Raw genomic sequence first — 19,274 nt, 5'->3', positions numbered from 1 at the left:
TTGCATCCTGCATATCTCCGAAAAGTCTTTATTTTTTTAATAATTATATAAGAAAGATGCGCTGTTCCGAGTCTTTCCGAAAAAGCCGAGCGGGTGGGGGCGTGTCGTGTGAGCGGAGCTAAATAATGACGTGTGCTCGCTGCTGCTATGTTGAGTCGAGTGCGTCGTAAAGCTGTGTCAACAGCGGGAAAAAAAACTTTATTCAAAATAAAAATATGGCTTTTAATCAGATGCAGCCATACATCTATGATCCGGAATCAGACCCAGAGGCTGCAGTTGAACAGGAGCAGCAGCAAAAACGACTAGAGCAGGACGTCTGTATGTGGTACAAGTTATACACTAACTATATAATATGCTTAGCGGCTTGTGTTATTTACATATTTATACTTGAATTATATCGTCGTATTTTTGTCTTTGAAGGTGTACATGTGGGAAGTGCAGTTCTGCATGTGTGTTTGTGTGTTTACGCGTGGTTTGTGTAGACAGTAAGCGGACTAAAAAAAACACAGACATTTGAAGCAGTCTCACTCACCCTTCTAACGTTGGGACTGCTCCATCCTTCAGCATTAGGCGATTGGGAAAATCCGGCGTCAAGCTGGGCCTTGTTTATGAAACAGTCGGCACCGAAATGCAGCGAACAGATATAAACATTCGCGCAACTCAGTTGCTGATCCGGAAAAGCAAATTACATCCACTGTTGCCTTAACGCGGGGTTTTTGGCGAATCTGTGCAGGACTGTCTTGGTCTGGCAACCAAAAACGCACTTTTTTGGTGACATTGTTATGTGCACATCACCTGTCCAGCATCCTACAAGCCAGCGCTTTGATGGGCGTAGCCTGTTACTTTCGCTCTCTCCCTCTCTCTCTCTCACGCGCTTCCGGTAGAATTGTCCGTAAGGCTCATACAAGGAAATTCCGCCCCCATTAACGTCAAAGGGGACGCATGATCTCAAAAAACTTGCCGAAACTTATGACTAACCGGAAGTAGTATTTTTGACAAAGAAATACTCCCATCAAACGTCCACCTTAACTTTTGAAACTTTGTCTATGTTAAGTATGGGATTCCAAGTCTTTAACAGTGTAAAAAGATCAGTATGCATGAAACAGCATTTCACCCCCCCTTTAAGTTATGAAAACGTTATGATGTTCTCTGAACGTTCAAAACGTCCATGAGAGTGTTACTTTTGAACTTCTTACTGTAACAATAGGCATATCAGCCTAACGAGTTTAAAAATGTTTACATGGAACAAAAACATTAAACGAACGGTTGTAGGCTATAGGCTCCTGTTTTCTGTTAAGTTTTGAGAACATTATTAAAGATTTCATCTTAATAACTTGAGAGAACATTTATTAACCTTGCAAGAACATTAATCAGAAAAGTTCTCAGAACGTCCCTTCTCTGGGTTATGATTAATATGACAATAATAGTAACATAAAAAGCATCGCATCATAGCTAGTTTTTCTTTCTTAGTGGAGTGCAACAAAACGTGTAAATAATGAAATACTATCAAACTTTACAAAAACATCAAACCTTTGTTTAGGTTCATTTTGTAATGCTTTATCCCTCTAATAATGTATAGCCTAATGCATGGATCTGCATCGTTGAATTTTCCCAATATACAAGTAGTTACTTAATCAGATTACTTTTTTTCCAAGTAGCCTAACTAGTATAGCCTAAAGTACCACATTACTTTTAAATTTACAGCAGAACATCTGAGCTACTTTTTCAAATAAGTAAAGCAAGTTACATTGATTTCCCATTTATTGACTGGCATCTCGCCTGTTCCCGATAATTTACTCACCCCATGTCATCCAAGATGTTCATGTCTTTATTCAGTCAAAAAGAAATTAAGTTTTTTGAGGAAGACCTTCTATTTTTTTTCCACATAATGGTTTTCCAGTGGGTTGAAGGTCCAAAATCAATGCAGTTTCAAAAGGGCTTCTGGCTCTGCGCGATGAAAGGGCTTTTACATGCGCCAAAAATTGAATACATTTTTGGGCCCAACTTTAAATGAGGTGGCCTTAACTACAATGTACTTACGTCAAAAAATAAGACTTTGCCTCTTTACTAGTGTGTTTTGGGTCATTATCTTGTTGAAACAACCATTTCAAGGGCATGTCCTCTTCAGCATAGGGCAACATGACCTCTTCAAGTATTTTAACATATGCAAACTGATCCATGATCCCTGGTATGCGATAAATAGGCCCAACACCATAGTAGGAGAAACATGCCAATATCATGATGCTTGCACCTCCATGCTTGACTGTCTTCACTGTGTACTGTGGCTTGAATTCAGAGTTTGGGGGTCGTCTCACAAACTGCCTGTGGCTCTTGGACCCAAAAAGAACAATTTTACTCTCATCAGAGGCTCTTTTTAACAGAGGGACTTTGCGGGGGATTCTTAAAAATAGATTAGCTTCACACAGACGTCTTCTAACTGTCACAGTACTTACAGGTAACTCCAGACTGTCTTTGATCATCCTGGAGGTGATCATTGGCTGAGCCTTTGCCATTCTGGTTATTCTTCTATCCATTTTGATGGTTGTCTTCCGTTTTCTTCCACGTCTCTCTGGTTTTGCTCTCCATTTAAAGGCATTGGAGATCATTTTAGCTGAACAGCCTATCATTTTTTGCACCTCTTTATAGGTTTTCCCCTCTCTAATCAACTTTTTAATCAAAGAACGCTGTTCTTCTGAACAATGTCTTGAACGACCCATTTTCCTCAGCTTTCAAATGCATGTTCAACAAGTGTTGGCTTCATCCTTAAATAGGGGCCACCTGATTCACACCTGTTTCTTCACAAAATTGATGACCTCAGTGATTGAATGCCACACTGCTATTTTTTTGAACACACCCCTTTCAACTAATTCAACTAATTGCCCAATTGCACAGCCTTAAGAGCGTGCATATCATGAATGCTGGGTCTCATTTGTTTTCTGAGAATCTACTGAACCTACTGGTAACTTGTTTGCCACGTAGCAATAAAAAAATATACGAAAAACCTTGATTATTCTGGTTAGTCACATTGTACTGCTATTATTTTGAACAATACTGTGTGTGTGTGTGTGTGTGTGTGTGTGTTTGTGTGTGTGCGTGCGCGCGCAAGATCAAAATATCAAAATCAGATCAAGAACAAAATATTATGATTCATTGGGCTGCCGGGCTTTGCGAGCCCTGGCCCATACGTGTGTGAGTCCAGTTAACTAAAGGTATTTGTCATGAGTTAGGTTTGGCTTCTCTCTCTCTCTCTCTCTCAGCTGTGTGCTATCACAATCAGCGTGCTCTCTGATTGAGAGCGCACCTGTTCCTCTTTACATGCTTCTCTCTGGCTATTTAGTGACTCGTGTTTGTGGCTTCTTTGCCAGATTATTATTGAATGCATCTCGATCTAGTGGGATTGTTCTCGATCTAGTGCACTTTGGGATTGTTTTTAACTATGAAAAGGGCTTTACAAATAAAATGTATTATTATTATTATTATTATTAGTGCTGATCTCTCGTTTGCCCTGTCTAGTCTGGTCGGTTTGTCCAGTGTTTGTTCGTGTTGGTCTCACCTGTGTTTCTGTCCAGTCTCCTGCTGTACGTGAGTACTCTCTGGATGCTCTCTGTGGTGCTGAATGCTGTGTCTGGGGTGGTTTCGCTCGCCACTGCCTTCCCGCTACGAGTTCAAGACTTCGGCCCGTTTCTAAGGACCGTATTCCTTTGTTTGATCCCTGTGTTATGCTCCAGATCTGCATCACCCGTTGCTGTGATCGGCTATCTGTGATACCCCCATCTCCCCACTTCACAAGAACCGCACTATGTTTGATGCTGTCGTGCGCTGGCGAGGCTCATCATTTCCCTGTGCTGCCCTTATTGACTCCGGCGCTGAGGGGAACTTCATGGGTGAGAGCTGGGCTATGGAACATGGTATTTCCTTACGGGAACTGTCTGATCCCCCCACCGCCATTGCCTTAGATGGTCGTGTGCTGTCTAACATTCATCAAGAGACTGTAGGAGTGAGTCTCACCATTTCTGGTAATCACCAAGAGACCATTTCCTTTTTTATTTTTAATTCTCCACTTGCCCCTGTCGTTCTGGGTCACCCTTGGTTACAACAGCATAATCCCCAGATTAATTGGGTGAAGGGGTCTATTTTATCTTGGAGTTTACAGTGTCATGTCAAGTGTCTTGTGTCTGCTGTCCCTGCGGTCTCCTCTATCTCTGTCTTTCAGGAGGAGTCTATTGATCACTCTAGGGTTCCTGAGGAGTACCACGATCTGCGAGCAGTGTTCAGTCGTTCACGGGCCACCTCTCTCCCTCCCCATCGACCATACGATTGTAGCATCAATCTTCGCCCGGGTACCACCCCACCTCGCGGGAGGTTGTATTCCCTATCTGCTCCTGAGCGTGAAGCGCTAGAGAAGTTTTTGTCTGAGTCCCTGTCCACTGGTACTATTGTCCAGTCCTCCTCTCCTGCCGGGGCGGGGTTCTTTTTCGCGAAGAAGAGGGACGGCTCGCTGCGTCCCTGCATTGATTATCGAGGGCTGAACGACATCACCATTAAGAACCGGTATCCTTTACCGCTAATCTTCACGAAACTGGACCTCCGCAATGCATATCATTTAGTGCGCATAAAGGAGGGAGATGAGTGGAAGACGGCGTTCAATACCCCTCTAGGCCACTTTGAATATCGCGTCCTTCCTTTTGGGCTGGTAAACGCTCCCGCAGTTTTTCAGGCGCTAGTAAATGACGTGTTGAGAGATGTACTAAATGTCTTTGTCTTTGTGTACTTAGACGATATCCTCATTTTCTCGTCCTCGCTCCAGGAGCATATCCAACACGTTCGATGCGTGTTACAGCGTCTTTTAGAGAATCGCCTGTTTGTCAAGGCTGAGAAATGCAAATTTCATTCTGAGTCTGTAACGTTTCTCGGTTCCGTCGTTTCAGCAGAGGGGGTTAGTATGGATTCCGCTAAGTCACAGGCTGTCATCGATTGGCCCGTTCCTGATTCCCGTACAGCTCTTCAGCGTTTCCTGGGATTTGCAAATTTTTATCGATGGTTTATCCGTAACTTCAGTCAGATTGCAGCTCCCCTAACCACCCTCACCTCTGTCAAATCGTGTTTTCTCTGGTCTGACTCTGCTCAGCACTCCTTCGAACATCTGAAGAGCTTATTCTCCTCTGCACCTATCTTAATTACACCTGATCCTCAGAGACAGTTCATTGTGGAGGTTGACGCTTCGGATGTGGGAGTGGGAGCGGTTTTGTCACAACGGTCGTCTATTGATAACCGGATCCATCCGTGCGCTTTCTACTCTCACAGGCTTTCACCCGCGGAACGTAATTATGATGTGGGAGACCATGAACTCTTGGCCATTCGGCTAGCTCTCGGTGAGTGGGGCGTCATTGGCTGGAGGGGGCGGCCGTTCCGTTTATCGTCTGGAGCGACCACAGAAACCTTGAGTATATTCGTTCTGTGAAGAGGTTAAATTCACGCCAAGCCCGGTGGTCGCTTTTTTTTGGACGGTTTGACTTCACCATTTCTTTTAGACCAGGCTCTAAGAACCTTAAGCCTGATGCGCTTTCTCGTCAGTTCGGCTCCTCGGGGGAGGGTTCCACCACAGAGTCCATTTTGCCCAAGGGCTGTGTGGTTGGGGCGCTCACCTGGGGGGGTCGAGCGGGCAGTTAAGAGAGCGCTCACCCGCGTTGCGATTCCTCGTGGTTGTCCGGAGGGTAGATTGTTTGTTCTGAGGTCTGTTCGATCTGCTGTTCTCCGCTGGGGTCATGTCTCCAGGTTTGCCGCTCACCCTGGGGTGAGGGGTACCTTGGCCACTGTTTCCCAGCGGTTTTGGTGGCCATCTATGACTTGCGAGGTTCGTCAATTCGTGGCTGCCTGTCCTGTCTGCGCCCAGGCTAAGTCCGGTAATTCTCCTCCTGCGGGTTTGCTCCAACCTCTCGCTATTCCTTCTCGTCCGTGGTCCCATATTGCCCTGGATTTCGTTTCGGGACTTCCCCCGTCCTGTGGTAATACGGCGATCCTTACGGTTGTTGATCGTTTTTCGAAAGGCGGCTCACTTTATTCCCCTCCCAAAGCTACCTTCTGCAAAGGAGACTGCGCAGCTGGTTGTTGACAATGTCTTTAGGATTCACGGGCTTCCCTCCAATGTCGTTTCTGATAGGGGGCCTCAATTTGTCTCGCATTTTTGGAGGGAGTTCTGCCGACAGGTCGGCGCTACAGTCGGCCTGTCGTCAGAATTTCATCCACAGACAATTGGCCAGGCTGAATGGGCTAACCAGGATCTCGGACGATTACTTCGCTGCCTGGGCAGCCGCAATCCGTCGTCTTGGAGTGAGCAGTGAGAGTGAGTCTCCGTTTTTCTGTTGTCTGGGGTATCAGCCGCCTCTGTTCTCTTCTCAGGAACCTGACGCAGCTGTCCCTTCGGTCCAGTCTTTTATCCAGCGCTGTCGCAGTACCTGGAAGAGGGTGCGTGAAGCACTTTGTTGTAGCAGAGAATGCACCCGCCGCGCTGCCGACCGTCGCCGCTCGCGAGCTACTAGGTACGTTTGCGGTCAAAAGGTGTGGCTTTCCACTCGTAACTTGCCTCTTCCCTCGGCTTCTCGGAAATTGGCACCTCGTTTTATCGGTCCCTTTCCTATTGTTAAGATCCTCAGTCCGGTGGTGGTGCGCCTTCGTTTATCTCACTCGTTGCAACGTGTCCATCCCGTTTTTCACGTTTCATGCATTAAACCCGTCATTCGTGCACTTCAGAATCTCGCCAGAAGTAGAAGGTTATCTGTGTACTTTTCGCTTACAGTTTTATGAATACTATGAATTCTGACATACTCCGTTCGCATACTGTACTGTATAGTATGCATATTCGGACGCAGGCTTAGTTTGTGTTTTCCTCATTTTCATTTAGTCAAAAAGACATAAAATAGCATAAATGCATTTTAAATATACACATGTAGTGAATGATGATGTTTTACTTTAAATGTTCTAACGTATAAATCACTGTCAATAAACAGCATGTTTCTACAGGTTGTGACTATGCCCACAGAGGCACATTGAAAGTTTATTTATTTATTTAATGAGAAGGATTCACTTGAGTAAAAAAAAAAAGTAATCTTAAAAGTAAGTCTATTTGTTTGCCATATTTTGAAACAAATCGTAAATGCGAGTTAGGGTTGTTCAAACTTTGTTGCTTATACACACTGATATACTTATAAACATTGTTTTCCGCCACAGAATAAATTAATAAAAAAAAGGTAATTGTGACTTTTTACCTCACAATTAAGACTTATCTGAATTACATAATTAGATTCCAAAATGAAGTCCCTATAATTAGATTACATTTTAAAATACTCATAATCAGACTACAGTTACATTTTATGGATTACATGATTAAGTTATTCTCACAATGGCATTAAATGATTAATAATTATTTGATTCTACCTACTACTTTTATCTTTTAAAAATCATGCTGCTTGTATACGTTTAGATGGTCTTCCAGGTTTGTGGAATTGCACACAGAGACCATCTACTGGTCATGTGACTATTACTGAAACTGAGAACCCGCAGCAGTTGATCACTGGAATTACAGAAATTGTTTCACTTTTAAGAAGTGTTTTCTCAGCACTATCTAATTCGTTCCTGGTGAACACATAGGCCGACATTTTTATATGAATATCACTCAGTGAGTCATTTAAACACATATTACTGTGTTTGGAGGCTTTTCTTTTTTAAACACATTAAAATGTATGTGGCTCTTAAGGACATTTTTTGCTTGAAGCTAATAAAGATAATGAGGAACCCCACAATCCCATAGCACCCTCCACACCAGAGCATCTCCATGCCCCTATAGTCATGTCTTGAGTTATTCATGCCATGCCAAGGCCTGTTCACGTTATGCCTGCCAGGTCAGTAGCTGTTTGCTTCATGCCTGCCAAGCAAGAGCAAGGTCCCGTCATGGCTGCCACTGCAGTCTCTTCCCAAGATGGCCGTCTCTCATCAACTGTCCAGAGGGGACATCCATCCCCATCCAGAGGGGATTGTGTCTCCTGTCAACAGTCCAGAGAGTACATCCGTCCCCGTCCAGAGGGGACTGTCTCCCCCATCCACAGTCCAGAGGGGACTGTTACGGAGATGACAGGGAAAAGACAGAAGATTTAATAGCGAGTTGAACAATAGAAATGTATTATACTCAGATTCACAGTGGAACAGAATGTTCGGTGAATAAAGTTAAGGGACAAAGAAGCAGGCTTGAAGCAGGCGATGGCAGCAGCGGTGAGGAAGCCACGGCAGGCAGCGATGCAATGGGCAGAGCAAACTGGCGGGTTCCAGGACTCCGGAAAGACGGGCCAAACCCAGGAACAGACAGGAACCACTGGACAAACGGCAACAATCTGACAATAAAGCTGGGTGAGACACATGTATAAATAGCCCAGGCGATGAGTGCAGCAGGTGGAAGTGACCAGAGTGATCGGTAATCAGAAGCCACGCCTCCAACACAACCACACGCACAGAGCAAGGGAGACAGGGCATTCTAGAGGGGACATCTGTCTCCTGTCCAGAGGGGATATCTGATTCCTGTCCACAGTCCAGAGGGGACATTCATCTCTTGTCTACAGTTCCAAAGGGGACATGTCTCCGGTCTACAGTCCAGAGGGGACCCTGAACAGTGTCCAGTGATGGCTCCAGCCCCATACCAGAGTCCAATGACACTCTGGCCCCCAACCTGCATCCAGTGATGGCCCCGATCAGTATCGAGAGGGCCCTAGCCCCCGACAAGCTTCGAGAGACGGCTCCAGCGCCTGATCAGCATTCCAGTTCCACTCTTGGCCATGACCTCATAGTTCCACCCAAGTAAAAAAAAATCTTGGGTTGGTTGTAGTAGGTACCTTACTAGGCTTGGGATGGCTTCCTAAACTTTGGTCCCCTGAACTGCCGGCGCTTCCCTGGCTTCATGATCTTCCACCAGGGGGGTGTCTTAGCCTGTCAGGTCTGTCCATGCTCCACGGCCCAGGTCCGCCCAGGCCGACCTCAGCTCCATGGCCCAGTACCACCATCCATTCCCAAAGACCACCTCCCCTTACCCTCCAAGAATGCATGTCTAGTTCTGGTTTTGTTAGCTGTTGGACCTGCCAATAAAAGGAGATCTGTAATGTCTAATGATTTGTTTTTGTTTTTATGTCACGTTCATGTTTCCAGGTTTGCCATGTGTTCCCTTTTGTCATGTGACTTCCTTGCCCTCATGTGTTATGTTGCCATTGGTTCATTGTGCTGATTGTTTACAGGAGTGTCTTGTTCAGTCATCAGTTCCTTGTGTATTTAAGTCCTCACATTTTCCTTGTTACTTGTCTAGTATTGTTTGTTGTACCCTCCTGTTGGTGAGTTTGTCATGGCATGCCCATAGACTGTAAAAAAATATGGACGTAGGGTCCGTGACGTCACCCATAGGATTCCGATAAGCCGTTCTGAAGCTTAAAGTAGAGACGAGCTGGCGGTTGACATCTTGCGAGCGAGTCATCGCGTGTCACTCCCGGATAACAGAAAATGGGCAAAAAGGCGGGATGTGCGCGGAGCTGAGATTTATCGGCCGTCTATAGTCATTGCGTAATGACTATAGACGGCGGATAAATGGCTATCCACCTGTAACCACACCCTTAATTATGCAGAACTTTAAGGCATTATATAACGTACACTAATGAGTTGCACCCCCCCTCACAGTTGTCATGAAGATCAAAATTACCCTTATAGGCCAAAACCACAATTTGTACCAGGCTGTAAACATGTTTTTTTTCTGCTGTAAAGTTGAGAATTTTAACATGGGGCTCAAAGAGATTCTGCTCCCTTCTGGAGCCTTGGGGAATTGCAGTTTACATTACTTCCGTATTGTCTTCAAGAGAGATCGCGGGAGGTTGCCGCTTAGTCATGCCAAGCTATGTTTTGTCAAGTTCCTGTTTATTTTGTATCTGTTCATGTTTGGGGTTAAACTGCACTTGGGTTTTCACCAAGCTCGCTTTCAGTGGATTGTTGTTACATACCAACACGAAGCTCATTCTGGGAAACCCTGATTTAACCTAATATCCAATGCACTTCATGTTGTTGATGACAAGGAATGGAATCTATGTTTTATATCAATATGATAGGATTATCTAATTCAAATAAATGTGAAACGAGTTATGTCAAAAGTAGTCTGATTGTATTACCTTAAATGTCTAAAACAGGGGTCCCCAAACTTTTTTCTGTAAAGGCCACGTTATTGTTCCTTTCTTTAATGGGGGGTCCGGGTCGGTCACAGAAAAAATACATGGGCCAGAGTGATTATTATTGTGGAGTTTTTATTATGATTTTAAATGTATTTATTAATGCTTAGTTTATTATTTTGTTACTTTACAAGAGATATACAGCCTTTTAAAAAAGCATAATTATCATAATAAAAATGTTTAATATCCATTACTATTGCAATCAAAACATTTAATTACTTATGTATAGCCTATTGTTAATCAGTGTGAACTGTGGTCTTGCTTCTGGTTGGTGAGAAGTTCGATGTCAGGTTTCATTCCTGTCACAGCCAGTCTTAAAGTCTGATGCAAATGTTCATCAGTGAGTCTTGATCTCATCAGAGTTTTCATCAGTTTCATACGAGAAAAGGTTTGCTCACAGTGCTGCCAAAAAGCGTGCACATTTTCATTGCATGCCTTTTGATGTTTGGGTATGTCTCGTTAGGGAGGGCACCATAAAATTCAACGAGACTGTTGGGTTTAAATGCGTCTTTCAGAACATCACAGTTCTGTAACTCAGCCAACTCAAACTGATAAGAAGGTAGGGCTTCGTCGGCAGCAAAGGGGTTCTGGAAAAGGTGGATTTCTTTAGCATGGACATGTAGCTCAAAGAATTGCATAGCAAACTCCGTCTTCAGCATTTCCAGCGCTTCCGTGGACTTTTCAGTTGGGAATGGGACCACTGGTTTCTCAGCTGAGAGACTTTGGGTAACAGGGAGATGGGTGAAGTCTTGCTTTTGCACTTGTCCCACAAGCAGTGCTAGTTTCACCTCAAATGCTTTTAGGTGGGAAAACATGTCACACATCCCCTTGCAACAAGTTAAGGCTGTTTAACATTTCCGTCACATCAGTTAAAAAGGCAAGGTCCCATTTCCATTCTGTGTCGATCAGTTCTGGGACAGTTTTGCCCTTTGTCAGAAGAAAGGCGTTGATTTTGGGTAGCAGCTCGTAAAAACGTCTCAAAACTCTGCCCCGGCTTAACCACCGAACTTCAGTGTGGTAAAGCACATCTCCGTGAGCAGACTCTAGCTCGGAGAGAAAGGCTTGAAACTGTCTGTGCTTAAGTCCATTTGCTCTGATGAAGTTTATACATGACACCACCACCATCATGACTGATTCCCATTTCAGAACTTTGCAGCACAGTGCTTGCTGGTGAATCAGGCAGTGGACTTGTAACGGGGAAGTGAAACCTCTTTCCTTCATTTCTCTGTTCATCCGTCCTATTAGCCCCCTCGACGGGCCAGCCATTCTAGGAGCCCCGTCAGTTGTGATGCTGGCTAGTTTAGACCAGTCTAGATCCAGCTCTCCCATCATTTGGCACACTTTACCAAAAATGTCCTCTCCTGTCGTTGTACCTTTGAGACTTTGTAGGGCTGCCAGCTGAAGGACACTTCAAAGTTTGCGCTAACTCCGCGAAGAAAAATGAGCAGCTGTGCGGTGTCCTGTACGTCATTGCTCTCATCAAGTGCTGATGCAAAAAAATTCTAATTATTTCACTTTCTCCTTAAACTGGGCATATACATAATCCCCAATTTCTTCAATTCGTCTGGTGATGGTATTTGCAGACAGACTCACCGCATTTAAGACGTCTTTCCTATCGGGGCACACCTCCTCCGCAACAGCATTCATACATTTCTTGACGAACTCACCGTCACTGAATGGCCCTACCATTCGTTGCAATTAGTTTAGCTACCTGAAAGCTTGCTCGAACAGATGACAGGGTTTGGCGTATAAATGAGTTCTGCAGAGCTAATAGTCCACTTTTTAGCTTCGACACTTTGTCAGCTCTCGTTTGGCCCTGCAAGCACACATACTTGTCTCTGTGGCGGGTTTCATAGTGTCGGCGCAGATTGTATTCTTTGAACACAGAAACGGTTTCTTGACAGATGAGACAAACAGCTGTTTCTTTGCATTGAACAAAAAAATAATCACTCATCCACTTTTGGTTAAATACCCATTTTGAATCAACTTGTCTCTTTCCCAACCGTTTAGCCATTTTGTTGTCTTTGGATTTTCTTGCTGGCTCGGCGCGCAGTTGCTCGATCATGATGAAACGTTATTGAATGTGCGATTCTATTGGTGGGTGAATCTAACAAATAATTAAGCCACGCTATGTTAATATTTTAGTTAATAACTAAGGGAAATTTTTGTTTGAAACCCAACCTTTATAATCAAATACAGATATTACATTTTTTTGATTAAATTTTCAAAATATGTCTCTGGCATTGTTCAGAGGGCCCAAATGTGGGGGCGGGCAGTAGTTTGGGGACCCCTGGTCTAAAATAACAGCTTACGTTACAAACTAAAATTTGTCATGTAATTTAGAATCAGTAACTGAATACAATTAAGTAATCAAACCAACACTGGATATAAACTTGTCGTGTGAAAAAAAAAAAAAAAACTTTTTTCATGGTGAGAAAGGAGCATGCTTCTCCAAGCTAAATCGGTCACATACAAATGTCACATACGCAAATGACCCACTGGAGACATATGGATGATCGTTTAGTGAATCAAAGGTCAAATGAGGGAGAAGTAATATACCAGCTGAGCCACTCCAGAATAAACATATTTTGCATTTTTAGATGTGGCAATTATGTATAATTTTTTTTAATAGTCACAATTATGATTAGATTTGAATTGACTGGATTGTGTGTTAATGTTTCATTATAAGGAACAGCCAATGCTGAAACCTGAATCTGCCACATCCTTTGTGGAGCCCCTTACTGGCATCATGCTGGATACTATTTTCACTTCTAACCTCCTAAGAATTCTCCCATAGCGAGGTGCATAAAAATGGTCATTATATTATATTAGTCTTCTGCACGTTTTAAAATTAGTTTATATCAAATTCTGTGCTGGACCAAAGCAAATTATTTTTAAATGCCATAATAGTTTTGGTTTACTTAGGACTGTATAAATGAGTTATTGTAAATCAAACTTATTTCCTTCTCTAAGGTTATTGCTCTTTAAACAGTACAAAGTTCAAATAATCCTCTCTTATTTCTTCTCTAATCATTGTTTGATCAAACATTCATTCACTGACATTCACAAGATTCTGTGGTTTACTATTAGGGAACTTGGCATCATTTTTTTCCTTTTTACTCTGAACCACAACATTAAGGCCCAAACTCGGAAACCAGGTAAGTATTGTTATTTTTTTAAATATAGATAATAATAAAACACAGTGGTTAAGAAATTAATGTTTTGTGAGTGATATCATGGTTTATGTCCGATTTGTGTGAAGTTCTAGTTCCAAACTTGATAAGATAAGAACTGGGCAAAGAGAAACAATTTTACAGGCAAACTGGCAGCTGTTATTGCAAGAATGATTATGTAAAAATACAGTAAAATGTACACAACTTTACAGAAAAAGCTGTACATTTTAAAACTTTTACAAAAGAAACAAACTGGTAAATCCAACAGTTCTTTTCTGCTGACTAAGCATAACCACACTACTAAAATCTGTTTTGATCCTTTAACATATACTGACAAGCACCATAATAACACAGCTGGTAAAGAAAAAGCCACATGACGAATCAACGTTAATATATAGAGAAGGGGCAAGCAGTGTCACGAATACAAAACACCATTGTAACACTCATGATGACACTAAAATAAAAAAAACATTTTCTTTTTTTATTATTAAGATGTAACATAAAACCCTAAAAAAAAAACGATTTAATTGAAATACCATTGAATGTGAAGTGTCACAGGAAATGTTGATTTCCATTTTTCACTGTAGATTATTAAATTAAATATCCTGACAGAACTATTACAATTTTTTTTTTTTTTTACCATATAGTAAGGGAACATACCATTAAAAGGTAGGGTAGGCAATTTTGAGAGGCTAGCAATACATTTTATGGTTTAATGCCTTCCACAGATGATATACACCAGCATGATAATTGCACAGGTGTGCCTTGGCCACAATAAAAGGCCACTCTAAAATCATAATCACATTATGAATAAATGTTTCTCCAAAACACATTGGCCCCCTTTTTTGAAAAACTTTTTGCAACTTCCTTTTTAAGAAAGATAACAGCTCCAAGTCTTCTCCTATAACGCCTGATGAGTTCGGAGAACACCTGACAAGGGATCAGAGACTATTCCTCCATACAGAATCTCTCCCATATACACGTTGGTGCTTCTTGTCTTCAGTTAAACCCACCCAGATGCTTGGTTTTATGCTCAACAGGGCCGTACCCACCATTGAGGTCCCCGAGGTCCGGACCTCGGTAATTCTCCGAGGTGTAATAGAAGTTGCAAAATAATAGCCTATTAAGGCGGCGTGTACAAACAGGTGTTCTCGCCTCGCCCGGCGTATGTTTTCAATTGTTTTCAATGGATGCGCCACACTTTTCTTTAGCGCCAACAGCTGGCAGGTTTTGTCCATTTTTATGCGTTGAGCGTCCACAGTTCAACTTTGGGTGAACATCAATGTCCAATCACAGTGTAGGAGAGGCAGGACAAATGCCACAACCACCAACCGGCGCTTCGAACAACGACTGATGTTTGACATCACAACACCGCGAGAGCGCTTAATAATCAGGGATGCAAACTAACGTTTTCTTTACCTGGTTTTCTTGGAAGCCTTCAGTAAATTTACATTTACAACTTTGCTTTTACCGATACAGATGAAAATGAAAAGACTGCTTCAAACAAAGCTCAGCTTTGAAAAGAGAAAAGATACAGGGAAAGAGAAGGAGATTGGGGAAAAAAGAAAGAGAGAAGATGATGGCGATAAGACAGAAAGAGCAGGTAGCCCACTGTGCTCAGAATAGAAAAAGCATTAGCCTACAATATATTCCTAATTGCTACACATAATGTGATTCTTGTCTGTGAAATCCAGGCTAAAGTCTCATAATCTAATATTGAGATTAGGAGCATCAAATTTTGATTTCACTCATTGGTTATATTTTAACATTAATTTCTATCTTTGACATGATCTTACTCATTCAACATTAAATATATCAAGGTTATATGTTCAAATAATGTTCTTTACCTAATGTAAATCACAAAAATTAACTTTAGCTAGGTTTTCAAAGACGGAGTCACACATGTCGTCTTCGGCTCAATTTAACAACAAAACAGATTTTCTATTTTTCTAATTTGGAGTCTAATTTTTTTGCAACTTTCAACCAGATTCTCATTTATAAAAATCTGTTGTCTTCTTAAAATAATTTATACTGCACACTGACATGGTTTTAAAGCTACAGTTAGCTGATTCTTTGATTTTCTTATGTCTTAAAATGCATATGTAAAGGAGGGAAACTTTTTTTTTTCAAACCCTCCAAAATTCATATTTGGACCTCGGTATTTAGAAAATCCTGGGTACGGCCCTGATGCTCAGTGACCCATTTATGGTTTGATGTTAATGTTTTTTTTTGGATCAATGTCCTGTTGGAAGATCCAAATGGCCCATTGTAAGATTTCTAGCACAGACTGTCAGGTTTATATTTTGTATCTGTTGGTATTTGATAGAATCCATGATGCCATGAATCTGAATAAGATGTCCAGGACCTCTGACAGAACATTAGGTGTGAAGAGATTGCTATCATGATGTGAAAAGACTTTTTCCACCAGCATAACAAAAAAATGCTTCTGGAACAAATAGCCGATCCTGCCTTTAAAGGTGCCCTAGAATGAAACATTTAATTAACCTTGCCATTGTGAAATAATAAGAGTTCAGTACATGGACATCACATACTGTGAGTTTTAAACACCATTGCCTCCTACTTCAAATGTAAATCTCATGCGTGAAAAGCACCACGGAAAAATAAGTAATTATCAACATAAGGCCAACTGTGACGCGAGCGTTGGGGATCATTTATATGCACGGCCCCAACATTTGCATCTGTCCAAACATGTGCATTGTCAGGCGGAAATGGAGCGAATCATCAGGACTGCAGATAAACAAACGACACTTGAGGATAGCAAAAACTGCAGATCATGACACACACGTCATGTTTAGGCTTTGCAGGGGACGTGAGGACTTTTCATAAGTCAACCGTCATGGTTGAGGTTTATTATAATCGGATGCCACAACAATTTAATTCAAAATCGTTCGTTTGTTCGGCAAGCTTCGCTCAGTGTCTTAAACTGAAGAAAGGGGCAACTGTATTCCTGTAAGTAGCGATTTATCCACTTATTGACTGTTAAACAATTTTTGATTAAACTGAAAGTTTCTTAGAGAGACCGCATTGTCTAGATAACACAAGATGCTAGTACAGTAAAAACAAGAAACTCCAAAGACCCATACAAAACTAAATAGTGTCTAATGACAATGGGTAATATTTTGTATTACAAAATAGAAGTTAGAACCGTAGATAATTTGCTTACAGATCGTTCACTCGATCATTCCAGCAAATGTCACCTTTTCCACCATATAAGTTAAAACGACAGTCGTTTGACAAGGCTATTCATTTTGTAAAAATATAAGTTATATATTTATATTTTTGAGAACTGAAGTCAAAATCAAAACAAAAGCCTATGATGCTTTTGCATGGTTGTACTGCGTAGCCTACATTGTGACTAACATTATATAAATGTAGTGAAGATCAGTTAGGGTGGCATTCCAGAGACCAGTTTATGGAAAGGCCCCTCCCTAACTACCGGTGTGGAAGAAGATGTGCCACACTATGATTGGACCCTTGGTGAATGAACATAAACAAATGTTCAGCAACATCAGATAAGATGCCAAGACAACTGCCAGACACCTCTTACATGGCAGGAAGGGGGGACCTTCTGCACCCACCACCACCAAGGAGAGGACTTCTCATTGGTCTACAAGTGGATTTTAACCACCAAACTCATTTCTAAGATTTAGGCAAGTGCTGCCATAAAAATTCCTTCAGGACCTCCTGGAGGCAGCAGCAAAAGAGAGGCCACAGAGGTCTATCTAAATCCATTCATACACATGTTTGGAGGTCTTAAATGTATATGAACTGCAACTCATCCACCTCATCTTCACACAAAGTACAGTTTATGTTAATGGTTATTGACTGTATATTAACAGTCCATGGCACAGGTCCATTAACAGATAAACGAATGCGTGGACGATGACTTAGCAGTTTCTTATCATGTTTGGTCTCTATCTGTTCCATACGATGCCTTTTATATTTTAAAAGAGGTTTGGTAATGAAATAATGCATGGGTAAAACATTTAAGACACTGTTTTAACATGCCACTTTATGCTATGCCAATGAGTTCCACACTAGGGTGGGCAACACCGTGCCTACTTCAGAACCCAGTGGCCAATCACACTCCAGGACTGGAAAGGCGCCGGATTTCAATCTCCTCCTCATCAGAAAGGGATAAATATGTCCCCCTGGTAGACACACCCTCGTTCTGCGTTTCTAACCCAATGGGGAAGGAGACACTAACAGACACACCACATTCTGCGTTTCTAACCCGACGGGGAAGGAGACAGTAACAGACACACCACGTCCTGAGCTTCTGACCTGATGAGAAAAGAGACTACAAGACAGTGGAGGTTAAGCTTTTGCGAGCAAAACCTTTATATTGCTTTCGGGTTTCGGCAAACTCTAGCTGGAAAAGGGCTCTCTCCTTGAGAGATCTTATCTGACCTTTACGACTCCTCCAGCAGCACATCCAGTCCACCAAGGACCTCTGCATCGGCAGACATTGCCGGTCCCACACGGCTCCTCAGTGACGCAGCCAGCCTGCAAAGGACCCGGTGAAGATTCGACTGACCCAGCTGCCTGGTCCACGTTTAAGGACCCTCTTGGCGCAACCAGAGTTCTGCATCCTTCAGCCCAGCGTGGCAACGGCTACTCGCAACTCTGCGCTCTTCCCACTGCACGCTACCCGCATAACCAGTGGAAGACGTATCTACTGCCAGGACTGATCACCCAACTGTGTGGAACGTAAATATAAACTTACCAAACCTCTTTCTAGAGACCTTGGCATTAGTTTATACATGCAGAATATGTCTGTTTGGATAACAGTTACTTGAGGTCAGGTTGTTAAAAATAATAGGTTTATTATTGGTTTAATGATAAATAAGCATTTATTTATCACCATTTGCCAGAACCATTAGGTGGTTCCCATAAGAAGCATTCCCATACAATTCTCTTCCATTGCTACATTCTGTTCAACAGCATTGCATTTATCCATTCTGTGTTCACATCATTTATTGGTTTTATTGTTTCATTCATTACTTTTTGGTTATTAGTTTACTATCCTTTAGAAGTATATATCCATTACTAGCATTATTAATCGTTGAAGTATTTACTCTTGCATATCTATTGTTAATAAATTTCATTCATTTTATTACACTGTGTCTTTATTGTGTTGATGATCAAAGACTCTACTGGTTGTCCAGACTCACAAATCCTTCAGATAAATCAGCTGACCAACTCCCTCTAATTGACATTAATTCTGAATTACTGAACAGCTCTTTTGTGAGTGTTCTTATATTGTTAAGATAGTATTCTTAGCTGGTGCCCCATATCAAAGAGGGAGGGGTCATCTGATACACTCATAACCACACCTTAAGTGACCCGTGATCTGAAAATCACTATGTCATCGGTGAACTGAGTAAAAATCACTACATAAACATGCAATATCGCTGACAAAAAAGACAAGTCTAAAATGTAGACTGAATGACACTAAGCAGAACATCTCACTGAAATCAACCGCAAGCACGAACGCTCTCTCTCTCGTAGGCTGAAAACACCAATAAACAAGTAGGCTGCATTTTAGCCATCTCCATTTGAGATGATCTGCTTAAAGTGTCATTCTGTCAGTCTGTGTTCTGTCAGGACTCACGAGCCGTTTCACTGAACAGCTGTGAGCTGCTGAAATAAGCCAATCAGAGCAGAGCTCAACATTAATATTCATGACTCTTCCAAATAAGGCAAAAACAGAGCATTACATCCTGGAGACAATTTATAGGGTTGTAAATGGACCTGTAAAACTGTATCTGGACAATTTTTGCCCTTAAATAAGCCAAATACCCTCTATGTAGATATCAGAGAACAATTTAAC

Source organism: Pseudorasbora parva, chromosome 25 (assembly GCF_024679245.1).
Source record: "Pseudorasbora parva isolate DD20220531a chromosome 25, ASM2467924v1, whole genome shotgun sequence".
In the NCBI taxonomy this organism is placed as follows: domain Eukaryota; kingdom Metazoa; phylum Chordata; class Actinopteri; order Cypriniformes; family Gobionidae; genus Pseudorasbora; species Pseudorasbora parva.
The sequence above is the reverse complement of the archived record's forward strand: the minus strand, read 5'-3'. Positions refer to the sequence as shown.